A 6,375-nucleotide genomic window follows, 5' to 3' on the forward strand; every position below is an offset into this window, starting at 1 on the left:
ATTGGTTGTTGATCATTGCTAGACAACCATATAAATGAATTGTCCAAAACGCTTGAGATATCAACAGCCCCCGTTCTCACTCTTAATGACACAGAAATCAAATGCCTAGTCAAAATCCAGACCTAATCCCAATTGAGAAGTGGCAGGGCTTGAAAACCCCCAAATGTCACTTTTTTTCACAAGTTCTTACTGTGGAATGCAATGTTTGGTTTTCGCCAGGCATAATGGGACCCATCTCATCCAAAAAGTTGACTCAAGTTTGCCAAAAAGCACCTGGATGATCATCAAGAACGTTCTATGGACAGATGATTCAAAAGTATAACTTTTTGGACGACATGGTTCAAGTAATGCCTGGCGAAAACAAAACTCTGCATTCCACAGTAAGAACATCATACCAAAGGTCAAGCATGGTGGTGGTGGTGTGTTGCTTTGGGGATGCTTTGCTGCCTCAGGACCTGGATGACTTGCCTTAATAGAAGCAACCATGAATTCTGCTCTGTATCAGAGAATTCTACAGGAGAATGTCAGACCATCCGTCTGTGAGCTGAAGCTGAAGCGCAGCTGGGTCATGCAGCAAGACAATGATCCAAAACACACAATCAAGTCTACATGAAAATTGCTAAAAGCAACAAATTGGAAGTTTTGGAATGGCCTAGTCAAAGTCCAGACCTAATCCTAATTGAGATGTTGTGGCAGGACTTGAAACGAGCAGTTCATGCGTGAAAACCCACACGTCACTGAGTTAAAGCAGTTCTGCATGGAAGAGTGGGCCAAAATTCCTCCACAGTGACGTGAGAGACTGATCAACAACTACAGGAAGCATTTGGTTGGAGGCATTGCAGCTAAAGGTGGCACAACCAGTTATTGAGTGTAAGGGGGCAATTACTTTTTCACACAGGGGAATTGGGTGTTGCATAACTTTGTTTCTGAAATAAATATGTAATTGTTGTGTTATTTGTTCACTTATGTTCCCTTTATCTAATATTAGGTTTTGGTTGAAGATCTGATAACATTCAGTACCACAAATATGCAAAAGTAGAAAACACACACCTACACATATTTAGGACTAGAAATCAGCTCCACAGGGAACTGTGATCCTGGCTGTGAATGAACTGAAAGACCAACCAAGGAGGGTTTTCTCTGCCATTAAACAATCTATTAAATTAGACATACCAATTAGAATCTGGCTCAAAATATTCGAATCAATAGTAGAGGAGCTGCTGGTTGCAAACATGAATAAAACCTGTTTGTTATACGGAGTAGCAAGCTTCTATCATTTTGGGACAGAACTCTCAATCAATGGAGACTAAAGAAAAAGTAACAATTTACATTTGTGTGTAAATGACTTGTATATCAATAGTGTATATTGTCTTTTTGTGTGTTATTGCATTATTCTGATTCTAGTTGCTTCAGCTTGATCCTTACTGAATCTAGGTGGCAGTAGTTACATGTATCTATGTCCCGGTGAATCTATGTGACAGTAGTTACATGTATCTATGTCCCGGTGAATCTAGGTGGCAGTAGTTACATGTATCTATGTCCCGGTGAATCTATGTGACAGTAGTTACATGTATCTATGTCCCGGTGAATCTAGGTGGCAGTAGTTACATGTATCTATGTCCCGGTGAATCTATGTGACAGTAGTTACATGTATCTATGTCCCGGTGAATCTAGGTGGCAGTAGTTACATGTATCTATGTCCCGGTGAATCTATGTGACAGTAGTTACATGTATCTATGTCCCGGTGAATCTAGGTGGCAGTAGTTACATGTATCTATGTCCCGGTGAATCTAGGTGGCAGTAGTTACATGTATCTATGTCCCGGTGAATCTAGGTGGTAGTAGTTACATGTATCTATGTCCCGGTGAATCTAGGTGGTAGTAGTTACATGTATCTATGTCCCGGTGAATCTAGGTGGCAGTAGTTACATGTATCTATGTCCCGGTGAATCTAGGTGGCAGTAGTTACATGTATCTATGTCCCGGTGAATCTATGTGACAGTAGTTACATGTATCTATGTCCCGGTGAATCTATGTGACAGTAGTTACATGTATCTATGTCCCGGTGAATCTAGGTGGCAGTAGTTACATGTATCTATGTCCCGGTGAATCTAGGTGGTAGTAGTTACATGTATCTATGTCCCGGTGAATCTAGGTGGCAGTAGTTACATGTATCTATGTCCCGGTGAATCTAGGTGGTAGTAGTTACATGTATCTATGTCCCGGTGAATCTAGGTGGTAGTAGTTACATGTATCTATGTCCCGGTGAATCTAGGTGGCAGTAGTTACATGTATCTATGTCCCGGTGAATCTAGGTGGCAGTAGTTACATGTATCTATGTCCCGGTGAATCTAGGTGGCAGTAGTTACATGTATCTATGTCCCGGTGAATCTAGGTGGCAGTAGTTACATGTACAGTGGGGAAAAAAAGTATTTAGTCAGCCACCAATTGTGCAAGTTCTCCCACTTGAAAAGACGAGAGAGGCCTGTAATTTTCATCATAGGTACACGTCAACTATGACAGACAAATTGAGAAAAAAAAATCACATTGTAGGATTTTTAAAGAATTTATTTGCAAATTAGGGTGGAAAATAAATATTTGGTCACCTACAAACAAGCAAGATTTCTGGCTTTCACAGACCTGTAACTTCATCTTTAAGAGGCTCCTCTGTCCTCCACTCGTTACCTGTATTAATGGCACCTGTTTGAACTTGTTATTAGTATAAAAGACACCTGTCCACAACCTCAAACAGTCACACTCCAAACTCCACTATGGCCAAGACCAAGGAGCTGTCAAAGGACACCAGAAACAAAATGTTAGACCTGTACCAGGCTGCGAAGACTGAATCTGCAATAGGTAAGCAGCTTGGTTTGAAAAAATCAACTGTGGGAGCAATTATTAGGAAATTGAAGACATACAAGACCACTGATAATCTCCCTCGATCTGGGGCTCCAAGCAAGATCTCACCCCGTGGGGTCAAAATGATCACAAGAACGGTGAGCAAAAATCCCAGAACCACACGGGGGGACCTAGTGAATGACCTGCAGAGAGCTGGGACCAAAGTAACAAAGCCTACCATCAGTAACACACTACGCCGCCAGGGACTCAAATCCTGCAGTGCCAGACGTGTCCCCCTGCTTAAGCCAGTACATGTCCATGCCCGTCTGAATTTGCTAGGGTGCATTTGGATGATCCAGAAGAGGATTGGGAGAATGTCATATGGTCAGATGAAACCAAAATAGAACTTTTTGGTAAAAACTCAACTCGTCGTGTTTGGAGGACAAAGAATGCTGAGTTGCATCCAAAGAACACCATACCTACTGTGAAGCATGGGGGTGGAAACATCATGCTTTGGGGCTGTTTTTCTGCAAAGGGACCAGGACGACTGATCCGTGTAAAGGAAAGAATGAATGGGGCCATGTATCGTGAGATTTTGAGTGAAAACCTCCTTCCATCAGCAAGGGCATTGAAGATGAAACGTGGCTGGGTCTTTCAGCATGACAATGATCCCAAACACACCGCCCGGCAACGAAGGAGTGGCTTCGTAAGAAGCATTTCAAGGTCCTGGAGTGGCCTAGCCAGTCTCCAGATCTCAACCCCATAGAAAATCTTTGGAGGGAGTTGAAAGTCTGTGTTGCCCAGCGACAGCCCCAAAACATCACTGCTCTAGAGGAGATCTGCATGGAGGAATGGGCCAAAATACCAGCAACAGTGTGTGAAAACCTTGTGAAGACTTACAGAAAACGTTTGACCTGTGTCATTGCCAACAAAGGGTATATAACAAAGTATTGAGAAACTTTTGTTATTGACCAAATACTTATTTTCCACCATCATTTGCAAATAAATTCATTAAAAATCCTACAATGTGATTTTCTGGAAAAAAAAATCTCATTTTGTCTGTCATAGTTGACGTGTACCTATGATGAAAATTACAGGCCTCTCATCTTTTTAAGTGGGAGAACTTGCACAATTGGTGGCTGACTAAATACTTTATTTCCCCACTGTATCTATGTCTCGGTTTGTGTGTTTGTAGCGGCTACAATGTAGCCAGCCTGTCTCAGAAGTAACCATAGGATACAATCACACGTTTATCACATTCGCCACGATTCGTGTTTATGGCGCGTAATTTGAGCTGAGTTGTATCTCTATGTTGCTGCTTTATTTTGCAACCCAGCAGTTGTCAAAGTCCCTGAAGGAACAGCGCGTGTCTGTTGAATGCCGGTCTATTGGTTATAATCAGTCCCAGGTTGAATTCTTACATGACGGTAGGACTTTCACACTAGGCTGCTTACTACTGTAGGCTTCTGTGCATTATGTTCAGTGGAGCCATTTTTGTTCGGTCCTCTGTGTCAGTGTGACACTAGCATAGTAGGCTATAGTTAGAGATTGTAACACCAGATAATGTGATTAAACGCAAACATTTTGGGAGCCATTATCCTGGGAGTTACAGATTTGCCATGAATCGAGACCGAAGATGGTATCGCCAATACCAGGTTAGTTGAAAAATCTCTGGCGACTTTTTGTAAAGACAAACCTGTAACTCCCAGTATAATTAGAGTAAAATCCTATTGAAACACCAAAGGAGGCTACAGTCTGATTGACCCAATAACTTTTAGTAGCCTAGAGTGTAATGCTAGTTGGTCGACCATATGTCAGATTTATCAGTAGATGGTGATCTTTAAAAAAAAATAAAAAATAATATGCCATTTAGCAGACGCTTTTATCCAAAGCGACTTACAGTCATGCGTGCATACATTTTTGTGTATGGGTGGTCCCAGGGATCGAACCCACTACCTTGGCGTTACAAGCGCCGTGCTCTACCAGCTGAGCTACAGAGGACCACATGACTAGTCTTCTCTAACATCTAGACGTTTTAGAACCATTCATGTTCTACTGCTGAATACAATGCCTTTACATGTGGATCATATCATGTGATGTCAGTTCATGACATGCCGCTCAGCTGCTTTGTGCCAGATCTTTGTTTGTGTGACACATAATAATAGTAATAATATAGATATTTAGTTTGTGGAGTGCATTTCCCACACTCACTGAATGACCAGCAGACTTCTCCATTCAGGTAGAGCTAGTGTTATGATGTCCTGCTGTCAGACTGCACCTGTGTTGTACCTCTACCATAGGTTCCTCCTCGCCCTCCTCCAGCTCCGGTCCATTCCTCCTTCTCTATAACCCATACAAAGGCTTGTATCCACATCAATACAGTCCTGAAGACTGGGTCTGAGACCCATAACTACCCCACATCAACACGGCCCTGAAGACTGGTTCTGAGACCCATAACTACCCCACATCAACACAGCCCTGAAGACTGGGTCTGAGACCCATAACTACCCCACATCAACACAGCCCTGAAGACTGTTTCTGAGACCCATAACTACCCCACATCAACACAGTCCTGAAGACTGGTTCTGAGACCCATAACTACCCCACATCAATACAGTCCTGAAGACTGGTTCTGAGACCCATAACTACCCCACATCAATACAGTCCTGAAGACTGGGTCTGAGACCCATAACTACCCCACATCAATACAGTCCTGAAGACTGGGTCTGAGACCCACAACTACCCCACATCAACACAGTCCTGAAGACTAGTTCTGAGACCCATAACTACCCCACATCAATACAGTCCTGAAGACTGGTTCTGAGACCCATAACTACCCCACATCAACACAGTCCTGAAGACTGGGTCTGAGACCCATAACTAGCCCACATCAACACAGCCCTGAAGACTGGTTCTGAGACCCATAACTACCCCACATCCCTCTACCTCTACCCCATCCCCCTGTCTCCCTCCTCCTCTCTACCCCATCCCCCTGTCTCCCTCCTCCTCTCTACCCCATCCCCCTGTCTCCTCCTCTCTACCCCATCCCCCTGTCTCCCTCCTCTCTACCCCCATCCCCTGTCCTCTCTCTCTACCCCATCTCCCCTGCTTCTCATCTCTACCCCATCCCCTTCTCCTCCCTCTCTCTTCGTCACTCCATCATCTCTGCCCGTTGTCTCCTCCTCTCTCACGTCCAATCATCCCCTCGCCTGTCTCCCCTCCTCCTCTCATCACTCTGTCTCCTCTCCTCCTCTCTACCCCGTCACATGCTGTCCCTCCTCCTCTCTACCCTCCCCTGTCTCCCTCTCTCTACCCCATCCCCTGCGTTCCTCATCTCATCCATCCTGTCTCCCTCCTCCTCTGCCCCATGCGTCCTCCTCCTCTCTCCCCCATCCCTGTCTCCCTCCTCCTCTCTCCCATGTCTCCTCATCTCTACCCCATCCCCCTGTCTCCTCCTCATCTCTGACCATCCTGTCTGTCCTCCTCCTCTACCCCATCCCCCTGTCTCCCTCATCTCTCTACCCCATCCCCTGTCTCC

The sequence above is a fragment of the Coregonus clupeaformis genome, unplaced genomic scaffold (assembly GCF_020615455.1).
Source record: "Coregonus clupeaformis isolate EN_2021a unplaced genomic scaffold, ASM2061545v1 scaf0695, whole genome shotgun sequence".
Taxonomy (NCBI): Eukaryota; Metazoa; Chordata; class Actinopteri; order Salmoniformes; family Salmonidae; genus Coregonus; species Coregonus clupeaformis.